The sequence below is a fragment of the Vipera ursinii genome (genome assembly GCF_947247035.1).
Source record: "Vipera ursinii genome assembly, chromosome: 2".
Lineage (NCBI taxonomy): Eukaryota > Metazoa > Chordata > Lepidosauria > Squamata > Viperidae > Vipera > Vipera ursinii.
In genome coordinates this window covers 137,426,597-137,440,725 of record NC_139513.1, presented here as the reverse complement: position 1 = coordinate 137,440,725, position 14,129 = coordinate 137,426,597, and the positions used below count along the sequence as shown (strand labels likewise).

General features: G+C 42.1%; 1 protein-coding gene across 1 annotated transcript in view; it reads left to right on the top strand.

Annotated features, from left to right (window-relative positions):
* Window positions 1–12,907: 12,907 nt before the first annotated feature.
* PAN2 (poly(A) specific ribonuclease subunit PAN2) overlaps window positions 12,908–14,129 on the top strand; it is a 38,647-nt gene continuing 37,425 nt past the window's right edge. Inside the window, exon 1 of the mRNA XM_083353425.1 lies at window positions 12,908–13,030. The gene's annotated coding sequence lies outside the window, so the exon portion shown is untranslated. The remainder of the gene's footprint in view (window positions 13,031–14,129) is intronic.

Genomic DNA, 14,129 nt, shown 5'->3' with positions numbered 1-14,129 from the left:
TTACGGCCCTTGCTCTCCCATTCAGAAATTAATTATCTCTACTTATAATAGTAACATTTCCATTTCTATGTCAGCATGCCTTTCTTAAGCTATTGCTAAATGTGCAGCTATTACTAAATTCCCCATAGAATTAATCAAGGGCATTAGTTAGAACTTTGCAACATATCACAGCTAGCAGAAACCTGATCTCTTTTACTCTCTCTAGTAATCTGCACCAGGTAGACATTCCACACCACACCACATTCATCTTTGGTCTCTCAAATGACTTAGGAGGCTGAGTCTTTTTGGCAGTCCAAGATAGTTAAGTCCATCTTAGCTTGCTAGCCTTTTTCTCCTTCTCATTCCCTCCAACTGCAACTCTTTCCTGACAGTTTCCTTAGCCCAGTGATGGCGAAGCTTTTACAGACTGAGTGCCCTCCCCCACCCCACCCTCACCCTGCCCCTGCTCCACCCTGCCCCACCCTCAGGGCCTCTCACCGCCTCCACAGCCCGCCCAGCAGCGCCATGGTGGCCATGCCCTTCACTCATGCCCCACAGCATCAACTGCGCATGACGGGGCGCCTCTGGCATGCAAATTCGCCACCACTACCTTAGCCCATTTCAACTCCACCTGACCCTAGTAAGAGATTCTAGTATGGAAAAACACATCAGATGATTCAGCTTTTTCCCAGACACAGATTATCAACTGCAAGAGGGTTACATGTCTGGGAAGTCACATGACAGGAGGGCAGGCTCTGTCTACCTTCTCCATTCGGTCATATTCCCCAAGATTTCCACTGGACTCATTGATATCAGTTCTGCAGACAGCGATCTCTGGACCAGTTCCAAAACTAGAGAGAAAACCAGAAATTTGATTGGGTTTCTCCGAGTAGTGATAAACTACAAACTTGTATATTGTCAGACATCAACAGCTGAGTCTTCCATTAGTCTTTGTTTTTGATTTTTCAAACAAACTAGTGGTTTGTGGCTTTTGGCTACAGTGAATTCATAACTACACAGATTTTCCATTTTTTTTTTCAGAGCATAACTCTCATTTTGTATGATACTGTATAACACTTTAGGTAGTATTTTTTTCTGAAGACAAAGAATTGGATGTTCCCCATCCTCAGAGTGTTAGTTTAGGATTATTCCCAATCCCACATCAAATCTATCGACATGTGAAATAAATGGAAGACTGTAGTCCTCTTAATGCAGAGTGACTACACAAAGCAGTTGTTGATTCTTGAAAGGCTTTTTGGTATATTAATTCTTTCTTGTTAAGTCTGCAGGGGCTTCTGCTTTTGTGGAAAAATGAGATATAAACTATCTATAGTACCATACAATTCCTAGGATTGCTTTGATCTTCCAGAGAGCTGGAGACTGCCTGTGTTGAATAGCTTATATCTTCTTTTCTGTCTTAACTTCTTGATCAATAATGAAATCCAAATATAACAGTTCAGAATAATCTAGATTGCGTTTAATAAGATGAATGGTCAAGCATGCTTTTTAAAAAAAAACAAAACTAGAAAAACATTCTTTAAGTGCTGCACATAATGAGTGACCTCCAATTTGTCCCAAGCTTCAGCTAAGTTCTGTTACGAAGAAGTATGTATAGTTTTGCTTACTATTTTATTGACATTTTCCTGACTCCTTGGCACACGATAAGACTACCACTTCTAAGGCTGCTAAAATACAGATGATAGTTTTCTACATTTCCTTATTGTCCTCTAATGGTTGTCCAGGGTTTTCCAATATAGGTGCAGTATTATAGCCCTACATAGAAAACATTATATTCTCCTGAGAAAGGCAAGTATACCATAGCCTGCAGAACAGTCATGTATTGATGATGTGCATTCTCTATTGCCTGCAAACCTAGAGAAGCACTCACAATTGTGTGAGATGGGCAAATCGTTCTGGTTCTGAACACAGAATGAAGCTGACCCAGTTGACTTCCAAGCAATGCACATAATCATGGATGATTCCATCAGCTGAACAACAACCGTTTTTTCAGTCCTCAGCAGGGAGCAAAACTGCACTGCAATCATGTTTTGCAACCTCTATGGGTATTGCGAAAGGTACACCCCTCCCTCCTAGTTTCTGCCCCTTCTCCTATGGCTGTGGTGGTGAACATGTGAACATCAAGATGTGAACATCAAAACAGCCACAGACCCTTCCTAGAGAAATCCAGTTGCGGCAACCTCTCAGTGATGGACAGAAGATGGGACACGTAACCCCCAGGAGGTCACATGACATGGCAGAATTGTTGAGTGCAGTGGGGAAGTTAGTTTAATTCCAAAGCACTTAAAATAACACCTTGAGGGATTATAATTGGCTGGATTATTTGGATTTTAGAGTTTCCCTAATCCCAAATAACTCGCCTACCCCCTTCGAGTATACATCATGTAAACAGGACCACTGAGTGATTTGTATTTGTCGTTTTTAAGCTTAGAATTGCTGTTGACAAGCTGGGGAGAGCAAAGGTTTATTGAATCAGTGGGGCCTTTTAATAAAGAGTAAAGCTTCCGTTCAGCAACCAACACCAAGAAGTCCTCTTTCTATTTCATTATCATTGGGCTGGATCTATCTGAATAACATAATATTGAAGACTGCTTAAGCTCTCAATGGTCTGGGTTGTTTTGTTTTTTTTGCAGCATTTGTAAACTGTTATCTTATAAGCTGCAAGATCTGAGAATAGCATGTCCCCTTTGCATGTCATCAACTATCTCAGATCAGTCAGGAAGTGAGGTCTTCTGTTTCCCTTAGTTCTGAAGAATGTTACTTAAAGTTGATTTCTCCCCACTTTTTTTTTCCTCTTCCACCAATAATTTGGTTTCTATTTCTGCGGCTTCCCTGGATTCTATTTTCATCAGCTCTCTGGTATGCAGTTCCCACTGTCATTTCCACAGGCTAGCTCTTTTGACCCATTGCATTAACTTTCTTATTCATTTGTTTATCTATTTATTTATTTGCCTTTATTATTTCTGCAAATGACTCAAGGTGGCGAACATATCCAACAAATCTTCCTCCTCCTATTTCCCCCCCAACAACAACCCTTTAAGGTAGATTGGACTAAAAGAGAGTGACTGGCCCAAAGTCACCCAGCTGGTTTTCATGACTAAGATGGGACTAGAACTCAGAGTCTCCCCATTTCTAGCCTGCTGCCTTAACCACTAGACCAAATTGGCTGTTTTTATTTGACTGATGGGAGCATTAAAAATACAGTACCATCCAGCCCCCTTTCACTTTTGTAACATGTTGTTTTTCTTTTGAAATAGTGTGTCCATTTTCAGCCTGGTTCACAGCAGAGCTATATATTTTATTAACGTTTCAGTGTAGCAGATAGGCAAGGAAGAGGCTGATAAAGATAGCTGGTAAGGAATAATCCTATTAAAAACCTTCCTTCTACAAACACTGTAGTTTTTAAATTGTGAATGACAGTATTATTTATTATACTTTTATTTTTTTTTATCATGGATTGTAGATTTTCCAATCAAAACTGGCTTTGCATACAATTCCCCTTCAGTAAGTCAAGATGAAAATGGGGAACCAAAAAAATAAATAAAAAATACAAACCGTGCAAAATAATCAAAGAAATTACCTCCATAATGCCCAAGAATAAACCACAGCTAGCAAAGCATTTTAACAACTTTCAATTGCTAGAGAGAAAAACAAATTTTCCAGAGCACAGAAATGTTTAAATAGGTAGATCTTAAGAAACTTCCAAAATGCCATTCAAATGTCCAGAGGAATAGCACTTAGCAATAGCACTTAGACATACACTGCTTCACAGTGCTTTAAAGGTAAAAGTAAAGGTTCCCCCGCACATGCGTGCTAGTTGTTTCCAACTCTAGGGGCCGGTGCTCATCTCCGTTTCAAAGCCGAAGAGCCAGCGCTTGTCCGAGGACGTCTCCGTGGTCATGTGGCCGGCATGACTAGACGCCAAAGGCGCACGGAACGCTGTTACCTTCCCACTGTAGTGGTCCCTATTTTTCTACTTGCATTTTTAAATGCTTTCGAACTGCTAGGTTGGCAGAAGCTGGGACGAGTAACAGGCGCTCACTCTGTTACGCAGCACTCGGGATTTGACCCACCAAACTGCCGACCATCTGGTCGACAAGCTCAACCTCCTAACCCACTGAGCCATCACATCCCTTTCACAGTGCTTTACAGTCTTCTATAAGCAGTTTACAGAGTCAGCATGTTGCCCCCAACAATCTGGATCCTCATTTTACCAACCTCGGAAGGATGGAAAGATAAGTCAACCTTGAGCCGGTCAGAATCAAACTCCCGGTGGTACGCAGAATTAGCCTGCTGTACTGCACTCTAACCACTGTGCCACCATGGCTCTTATCATAATGTGGGGGATAGAGAAGGCATGTTTCCGTGGCCCTGGTGATGGGAATGCAGAAGGAAGCGTGTTTATTCTTATGAATTGTAGAGGTTACTGGAAGAAGACAGTCCCGCAGATATCCCAACCCTGTATCATAAAAGGTTGAACTGAGGAAAGAACAATATGAAAAAAATAGAATAATTTTCATAAAATTAGATAAACGTTTTCTGTTTAAGTGGAAGAAATAACTGAACAAGAATCAAATAGCACAAAGTAAGTGTTGCTATCTCATTCCTGCCTCTGCTATAGCCACTGATTTATAGCAAGAAGTTGTAGTCTGCATTTTGACAATAGTTACCGAATATTATTTTTTACTTCCCCATTTTTTTTATCAATGAATATAAAACCAGTGAGCAATACCAGGTGCTATGATTCAACATCAAAAATATTAGCCCTTCTGCCACATATCTGACAATTTATCATGACATTTATGGCTCATAAACAACCCTAAATAAGGAAATCTACATTCTTTCTCCAGGCTGCAATTTAGAATAATTTAGGCACGAGTTTCCCATTATATTTGCCACAGTTTTTTTCTATTTTTTTCTACTTCTTCTCCATCATCCCCCTTTCCCCCTTCTGTTCAGTCATGTTCGATTCTCAGAGACTGCCTGGACAAGTACGGTACCTGCAGTATTCTTGGCAAAGTTTTTGGAAGGAGGCCTCTGTAATGTATTGGGCTTGTTTTACTGAGTGTACCATGTGGGTTTGAATGCTGGAAGGTTGCTTAAGCAGAGAGCTGGCTAACAGCTCCCAGCTCCTCAGACAACCCGTCTCCAGCACCGCCATTGGCTGCCTGTAGGGTGGCAATAGGTTGCTTTAAACCTATTGGCCGCCACCTAGAAGCCAGGGTATAAATAGCTGCATTCGCAGCCCTGTTCCCCAGTTCGGTTCCTACAAGCAAATAAAGAATATTCCTGACTGAACTTACTCGCCTCGTCTCTTCTCTCAAGCAACAAACCCAGTACACAACAGCCTCCTTCTTAGGGCTGAGAGAAAGTGACTGGCCCAATGTCACTTAGCTGGCTTTGAGTCTGAAGTGGGACTAGAATTCCTGGTCCCCCAGTTTATTAACCGGATGCCTTAACCCGGGGGGGGTCAAACTGGTGGCTCGCGGGCTGGGTGCGTCACGTGCAGGCCATGCCCACCCTGGCTCCGCAATGGCAAAAAACGTCACTCTGTGTCACAATACGTCATGTGTTGTGATCGGGCTTGACACCCATGCCTTAACCACCACCACTCTCAGATGCCTATGTTGATATCAGCAAAAGGGAACAGGTTGCAGAGTGATGATTATGGGCAACCATGATACCCGATGTCATATCTCTTCTTTTTTTCTCTCCTTCTTTTAAGTGGAGACTGGGAGCATTAAACCTGTGCTCCAGCATTGCTAATGTTATTTTAAAGTTATTTTGTTATTATTTGCCAAGCAGAAGGAAAAACGAACCACACACAAACACACACACAAACGTACATCTTTATATATACATGAGGAATTAGCACTACGTGTAACATCCAATTTTTAATTGTTAAAGCATTAGTAGATTCTAAGAAAAAGAAGAAATCTCTGTTAGAGAAATCTCTAATAACCTCTAAATATAATTCTTGGAGGTGTAACGTTTGTTCAAACAGAGAAAAATCGAGTAAACCGTTTAGAGCCTTAATTTGCTTGAAAATGTGTTTTCTTCCAAGTTGAAGTTGGTGGGATCAAATTCTTATGACGCATAAAGACCCGAAGAGCCATTTCCTTTGTCAAATCATTAATTTTGACACCATTTCAAAGTGCATAGTGAGAGTGAAAATTATTGAGTTAAGTAAGATCCCTTCAAAAAGAAATCCGGACAGCACATAAACACATCAACCCATGTTTGGATCAACACATTTTACGATAGCAAGTGAGTTTCCTTGAAGCCTTAGTGAAAGAAGATTTAACTACAAGTTTAAGAACTTTTTTAAAAATATTTTTTCCATGGGAAACTGATTGATACTTTAATAGCTAAAAGGGACAAATATGGACACTTGACTTCCAACTTCCTTCTGGCTTCCCCATTAGTTTTCTTGACGGAAGCTGACAGAGAACATCAAAAACCTATCTTTCTTTCTTTCTTCCTTCCTTCCTTCCTTCCTTCCTTCCTTCCTTCCTTTCCTTCCTTCCTTCTTTCCTCCCTCCCTCCCTCCCATTCTGTCATTATCTTCTTTCCTCCTTCCCTGCCTTCTTTCTCTCTCCTTCCTTCCCGCCCTGTTACTCTGTCATCATCTTTCTTCCTTCCTCCTTTTCTGCCTCCTTCCTTCTTCATTATCTGTCATTCTGTCATTATGTTCCTTTCTTCCTCCTTCCCTTCCCTGTATGCAGGTAAGTGGATGCTGGTTGGTGGTGGGAAAGGAAGCAAAGGATTGTGAGATTGGCTGGGAAATTGTCATATTGAAAATGAAGATCATGTGACTGCAGCAGCAGTCTAGCAGTGCAACAGCAGTGAGTAGCATTGAAGCAACCACAACTTTCTCAAATTTCATTCCCCCAGGAGTCATAGGTCCCAGATTTTGGACAAATTCTGTAAATTAGCCCATTTGAGGTATCTTGGTTCAAAAATTGTTGCCCTTTAATGCAGTATTTTGCCCAGTTAAAGAGTATAACAATGAGAATTTATAAATTGTTCTGTTGTATGTTTAGAGAAAGTGATTGGTTATGGTGTTAAAACTGAAGGGAAGTATTACAATTATGAAGGAGTTTCTGAGACAAAGAGAAAATGATAAATTAATTTGTAGGACAATATTTGAAGGTATTTAAGATCAAGATTTTCAATATGTTGTTATTTGTGGTATTTCTTAATGGAATTTTTCTTCATTGAGTTTGAATGATGAGGGTTTAAACATTTGTGTATAGATAAGAGATAGAATATGGGAAGAAGAGGGTGAAAAAGAAGATCATGGGTGGCAAATAAATGTAATAAACAATAAATTAACATTATATTGATAGCTCCTACTAGTAATGTATGGCTGTGAGAGTTGGACCACAAGGAAGGCTGAGTGCCGAAGAATTGATGTTTTGAATTGATGTTGGAGAAGACTCTTGAGAATCCCTTGGACTGCAAGGAGATCAATTCAATCAATCGTAAAGGCAATTAACCCTGACTGTTCTTTGGAAGGATATATAGTTGAAACTCCAATACTTTGGCCACCAAATGAGAAGAGACTCATTGGAAAAGACCTTGATGTTGGGAAAGAATGAAGGCAAAAGGACAAGGAGACGGCAAAGGATGAGATGGTTTGATAGCGTCATCAATGCAGTGAACGTGAGTTTGGTCAGATTCAGGCAGACAGTAGAGGAAAGGGAGGCCTTGTGTGCTATGGACCATGGGGTTATGAAAAGTTGGACAAAATTTAGTGACTGAACAGCAACAAAATTCTGATAGCTAAAAATACAAATCATCTGGAAGCTCTAGTAATTGGACTTAAGGAGCACTATGAAGAAATGGAAATATTTTTTTTAAAAAAGCAACAACCTAAAACCTTAGGTAAAGCAGTTAGCCTTCTAGCTAATAAAGAAGTTATTGGTAGGGAGCATACCTTTTAACGCTATCAACAATAAAGAAACCAACAATCAGAACTATGCTGCAGATAAGCATTTGTTAGGGTAGCAATAAAGTCATTGGAATGTGTCCATACCTACAAAGATCGTTATGAAGCAGGCAGAAATTTTCCCTCTGCTATTCTGTGGAAATGGAAATTGGACTTTGAAGAAGCAGGATAGAATGAGCATTGATGCTTTTGAGCTTTAATATTTGAGAAGACTCTTGAGAATACCATGGACAGCGGGGGGGGGGAAACACACACACAAAATGGCTTCTATAACAAATCAATCTAAAGTTCTCACTTGAGGCACAAATGACCAGGCTCATATTTTGGACAGATTATACGATGACACAGCTCTTTTGAGAAGTCCATAATGCTGAGAAAAATGGAAGAAAAGAAGCCAATCAGCAACAAGATGGGTGTATGTATATGTGATGGCTGCACTGTAGGAAATGTAAAAGGCCAGGCTGAGGATAGAACTTCCTGAGAAGGTCTATCTACAGTATGTGGTTTCTAAGAATTAGTACTGATGTTCCAGCATTTAATCAATCAGGTTATCGGGTTTATGTAAAGCCCAGTGTCATTTCTTGGAAATTAAGATCATCCTGGAGATTGGCATTTTAATTCACAGCATATACGTTCCTATGTATTTCTTTAAAAAAGTAAAATAATCAAAGAGAGAAGGGGCAGATAGGCAGTCATTGAGCATAAAAGAATTGTTTATCTGCATATTGGAGCTCAAGGGACTCCATATTGGCTATGTCATTAATAGCACTTGAAGTAACCCAATGAAACTGATTCAGAACTGATTTAGGAAAATAATAATAGCTATACTTTCATACAAAAAGGGACGCGGTGGCTCAGTGGGTTAGGATGCTGAGCTTGTTGATCAGAAGGTTGGCAGTTTGGCGGGTCGAATCCCGAGTGCCGCGTAACAGAGTGAGCGCCTGTTACTCGTCCCAGCTTCTGCCAACCTAGCAGTTCGAAAGCACGTAAAAAGGCAAGTAGAAAAATAGGGACCATTACGGTGGGAAGGTAACAGCGTTCCGTGCGCCTTTGGCGTCTAGTCATGCCGGCCACATGACCACGGAGACGTCCTCGGACAAGCGCTGGCTCTTCGGCTTTGAAACGGAGATGAGCACCGGCCCCTAGAGTCGGAAACGACTAGCACGCATGTGCGGGGGAACGTTTACCTTTTTATACTTTCATACAATGCACAACTGATTCATAGCATTCCTTGCCACAAGACTTAATAGGTAATGCTTAAAAGTCCCTAAAATGTTGTGAGATGAAATATCCCATAAGTCACGCATGACACCAACTCTACTCCTTGCCATCAATTCCACTCAAAGACCCTGAGCACGCCTGATCTGTCAGTGAATTCAGAAACATAAAACAAAACACGTTAGATCTTTTCACCTGTATTTCACGGAGGTGAAAACTAAGCTTGTTTCCCATTAAGAAATTGACAAACACAGCAATCATAACTAAAGAAAATTCCCTCAAGATGTGGAAATCTTTACCCACTTAATGCAATTTCCCAACACCAGACCCATCATCCAAAATTCAACATCTAGACACACAAAGAGACAAACGTTATCATACTCTGCAGGGTGAGAAAACTGCATTTCCTCCCTCCCTACTGGACCCTGCACAGGCAAACATGCCAGCAGGCACATCTGCACACCTCACAAATAAAGGATAATTTTTCCTATAGATATTACTTTTCCTGTCTTTTAACTCTTGGCCACCTTCGATTTCTATACTGTTACATTGTCAAATAAACCCATCCTTTGCTTCAAGCAATTTGCCTTTTGTGATCATTGGATACTGGTTTATTCCAGCTCTGAATGAACCAGTATTTTTTTCTGACAGCATTGATCCATATGACCAGCCTGTCCCACTCAGAATACAGTGATCAACCATTTCTCAAGGGGAGGAATACATGACATTGTCCTGTACCTTCTCTCAATCTTTCAGAAAGACCATTTCCATCAATCTTTTCCCGCCATATGTAAAAAAAAATCTACAATTCTTCGAACTTGAACAGCCCAAGTGATGCTGTCCAATTTACTTCATTTCATTATACAAATACATCCATTCCAGTTGGTTCCTATGCTTATGGGTGAAACTCCCCCTTCATTCCAATAATTGTTTCTTTTAAATAGTTTTAGTGGTGAAAAGGTAGAACTCTGGACTTGTCTTTATTTTTAAATCAGTGAAATTGAGTAAGGATTTTTATTTTATTTGTATGCCACTGTTGAAAGAAAATCTTCATCAGGGTCCAGTCCAAGCCGGGAATAAACAAAATGGAGACTGCTTTAGAAAGAAGGTTGTAGTTTATTGAAGAGCAGAGCCAGACAAAAAGATGGCTCTGGGAAAGCTGAGCACACGTAGCTGGGAGTGGTGGGTTTTTATATCTTCTTGGGCTTTTGTGTTTGGAGTTATTTCCTGTTCCTGTGGCATGAACTTTGACCTGAGCTTTTGAGCATGTCCTTTTGGTTTTCTTGTGGTGGGTTAGTCCTATTATGTCCTAAAAGTCATGTCCTGCTTCTCTGTGGCTGTGGGCTTACTTTCTGTGTTGGATTTTTTGGGTGAAGGGTTGATGGTTCTAATCACTCTGCTATTGTTAGCTGTTAGTTTTCCTGCAGGGGATTTCAAAATATTCTGTCTTGAATGGGTTTCTGCAGGCAGTATTTGCTCATGAATGAGGCCTCAGACCTTCTGAATGGGATTATCAAATCTGCATTTCTACAGACCTGGCCTCTGCCTAGTTTCTGCTTGGGGCTATTAAGAAAACTGGGCCTGCTTTTCTGCCTTTAAGTTGATTTGGGGAAATATAATATTCTGCTTTTTTAATATCCCCAAAATATTTCTTTCTTGGGGGGGGAAGGGTTGACTTCCCACACCCCCTTTTATTATTTTTACAAATATCTCAAAGCAGCAAATATAACCAACACACCTTCCTCCTCCTATATTCCCTACAACAACCCTGTGAGGTGGGTTGGGTTGAGACTGAGCCCCTAAGTCACCCCACCCCATGAGTTCTCCCACTTTCTAGTCTGGAATGCCCAAGTTAATAGGTGTACTGTACTGATGAACTTGCAGCATTGTTTTTCTTTTCTTACCACTCCTTCAGCGGATACATCAGATGAGGGGGTTTCAAGTGCTTTTTTTTGTAAAAGAAAAAGGTGCCGGAACTCACACATGTCATACAACCCGCCTTGTCTGCCCTATAAGGTTTCATCCAAAAAAGGTGCCAGAACTCCGTTCTGAGCGTTCTATGAGGAAAAAAGCCCTGCAAATACCAGAGGAAGTCAGTGGAGGAGGGCTCATACAAAAAATATCAGTGGAAGTCACAGGTTCTCAAAAAGCTATGGAAAGGGATTGGTGCTTACTTCCTCTGCACAAGTGGTAAGGGTGAAAAAGCAAGGGCATAAGCGTGGTCCAGACAGAACATCAGCTCCAACCCTTGGATCAAAATACAGCACTGGTTGAAATCTGGAAAGAGATTTAAGCCAGTTTTGCTTCCAGCTGGTTTGAGGCTGCAGTGCAGAAATGCTCCAAGAAGGAGCATTTATATATGCTGATTTATACAAGCAAGTATATGGGGAAGAAATGGAGGTAGTGACAGATTTTATTTTCCTGGGCTCCAAGATCACTGCAGATGGGGACTGTAGCCAAGAAATTAAAAGACGCTTGCTCCTGGGGAGGAAAGCCATGGCAAATCTAGACAGCACACTAAAAAGCAGAGACATCACCCTGTCAACAAAAGTGCGTATAGTCAAGGCTATGGTCTTCCCAGTTGCAATGTAAGGCAGTGAAAGTTGGACCATAAAAAAGGCTGAGCACCAAAGAATTGAGGCCTTTGAACTCTGGTGCTGGAGAAGACTCCTGCGAGTCCCTTGGACTGCAAGGCGATCAAACCGGTCAGTCCTAGAGATCAACCCTGACTGCTCTTTAGAAGGCCAGATCCTGAAGCTAAAACTCACTTTGACCACCTTATGAGAAGAAAGGACTCACTGGAGAAGAGCCTAATGCTGGGAAAGATTGAGGGCAAGAGAAGAAGGGGACGACAGAGAATGAGGTGGCTGGATGGAGTCACTGAAGCAGTAGGCGTGAGCTTAAATGGACTCCAGAAGATGGTAGAGGACAGGAAGGCCTGGAGGAACGTTGTCCATGGGGTCATGATGGGTCGGACACGACTTCGCAACTAACAACAACAACAAGTATAATAGGTGACTTCTCAGGGGGCCTTGACCAGGAAATACCCTTTATAAATGCTTTACAGATTGGAGATTACGGAGGGAATTCTTCAGATGGCGTTTTGGCAGAATCAAGGAAGAACTTTCTTAGCATTTTCCAAACTTGTTCCAGGCATTTCTTCTCTTTTGACACGTGTTTTTGTGTAACCAAGCCAGACTTTTTCCACCCAGATCTTGGAAATTTTGCACTCTTCCTTGCATCATTCTAGAAAAGGAAGAGGCAACTTCTGAATGTGGGTATTGCACTGAATGTGATTCAGTGAGACAGGAAAGTACAGAAGAAGAGGTGCCTGTGCGTGAGATTAAAAATACGCTTTAAGAATCCGACGTTCCCGCCGAGTGGAAAACCTTTTCTGACAAGGTGTCGCTGTTTTGCATGGGCGAGGCTCCCTTATCACTCCCACGTGCCTCAAAGACTTAAAAAAGGAGGAACTCCGACAAAACGACCTCACTCCTGGCGGGAGGGGAAAGAGAAGGGAAGGGAAGGGAAGGAATTTCTCTTTAATTGGCTGAGTCACTTTCGTGACGACAGCTTTTGTTTTGTCCCTTTTGAATTTCCGTCCTTCCCCTTTACGCAGCGAGGAAAGAGCGTCCTTGCACGTTGAACGGCAAACGCGACGTCTTCGCCGATTGGACGCTCTCCCACGAAGCCTCGGCTGATTGGTCGAGGAGCGGGAAGGCTTTGTTCCACTCTGAGAGCCTGAGAGGCGGACGAGGGAGAAGCAATGAGAAGGGTTTGGGTTGCTATAGCGGCGGCAAAGAGGCCGAGGAGGTGAGGAACCGGAAACAGCCTGAAGGAAGCGAACGCGGAGAGCAAAGCATTGTGGGTAATGCTTCTTCTCCTCTCTCCCCCCCCCACCCTTTTCGAGAGGAGAATTTATACCGTTTCCCGAAAGGATGGGAAGGCGCTTAACGTGTGAATATTCCGTAATCGAGGTTACGGAGCAGGAAGTTATGAACAACTTCCCGTAGCCTCGCTTTTCGCGGTGGGTTGTGGGCAGTGCGAGTCAGCTTATGAATTTGGCTGACATAGGCCAGGGGTAGGCAACCTTGGTTCTATTATGACTCGTGGACTTCAACTCCCAGAATTCCTAAGCCAGCATAGTATAGCTCGGGTAGGCAACCTCGGCTCTTTTATGACTCGTGGACTTCAACTCCCAGAATTCCTGAGTCAGCTAAGCTATGCTATGCTGACTCAGGAATTCTGGGAGTTGAAGTCCATGAGTCATAAAAGAGCCGAGGTTGCCTACCCCTGGTATAGCTGGCTTAGGAATTCTGGGAGTTGAAGTCCACGAGTCATAATAGAACCAAGGTTGCCTACCCCTGACATAGGCTACGGCCAGTCTGTGCGGTGCTCCTAATCCGAAGGGGAAATGGCGTTGGGCTCTACCTCTCAGCAACTCCCACTGGCCTTTCCTTGAGGTCGCCGAAACGTTTTAAGCCTTCAGATGTGGTTGAACTGCAACTTTTGGCAGCTCGAGCAGCACAGCAGTGATGAGCTCAGCAGATATAAAGAGCCGCAACTTTTCAGCTTTATGGCGGGTGATCATTTGGAAGGGAATATTCAGCAATCTGTCATAACGTACAGGTGACACACTGTCGTCCTTTGCATACCTAATAAAAAGGAGGGCTATTCCTTTGGGTCTGTTACCTCCCTGTCTTTCTGTTTTTCCTGGAAATAAATAACATAAATAAATAAATAAAAATGGTGATAAGGTGACGTTTGTGGGTGCTCATTACAACAAGATGTGATATTAGATTTGTTTGCTCCCCATCTTGGCTAGAAGTGACTTGCGGAGGCTTACAAGCATTAAAAACCAGTAAACGTTAAAAACAATAATGACATTTGCAATTGAAAGGTGATGAAGAAGGGAGCACGAAGTTACAAGGGGGGAATCTTCTCTTAATCCGATAGCCACTTC